This window comes from Triticum dicoccoides, chromosome 4A, assembly GCF_002162155.2.
Source record: "Triticum dicoccoides isolate Atlit2015 ecotype Zavitan chromosome 4A, WEW_v2.0, whole genome shotgun sequence".
In the NCBI taxonomy this organism is placed as follows: domain Eukaryota; kingdom Viridiplantae; phylum Streptophyta; class Magnoliopsida; order Poales; family Poaceae; genus Triticum; species Triticum dicoccoides.
Genome location: NC_041386.1, coordinates 613,876,079 through 613,876,514, shown reverse-complemented (window position 1 = coordinate 613,876,514; position 436 = coordinate 613,876,079).

Below are 436 nucleotides of genomic sequence, written 5' to 3'. Positions count from 1 at the left end.
AGGAGTAACGACAAATATTGCCAAGATAGTGGCTTCAAACTACCTAATGTATTACTTTGTAAGACGTTTGTGAATAATTATTAAAATGGTTGCATGCATCATCCAGATGCTGAGGCCGGGCTCATCCTCCGTTTCAAAAAAAAAATATGTGGCAAGTGGCAATTGAGACCGTTCAACCTTTTTCAGCCTCTGTTTCCCATCTTCACATCAGGCAAGTCAAGTGAACAGTAGATTAACAAGAATTGGCAATAATTCCACATCATCCTGGATCGACACATATCATTGATTAGTGGGTTTGGAAACTTAATTTGAAGAAGAAGCCTACAGGACTATGTTTTTAGTGCCGCTTGCGGTTGAGGACCATCTCATCCAGAAGGATGACCATTTTAATTCCCCTGCTCCAAGTTCGTTCCCTCGTTATTACCAGCCTCTCCAT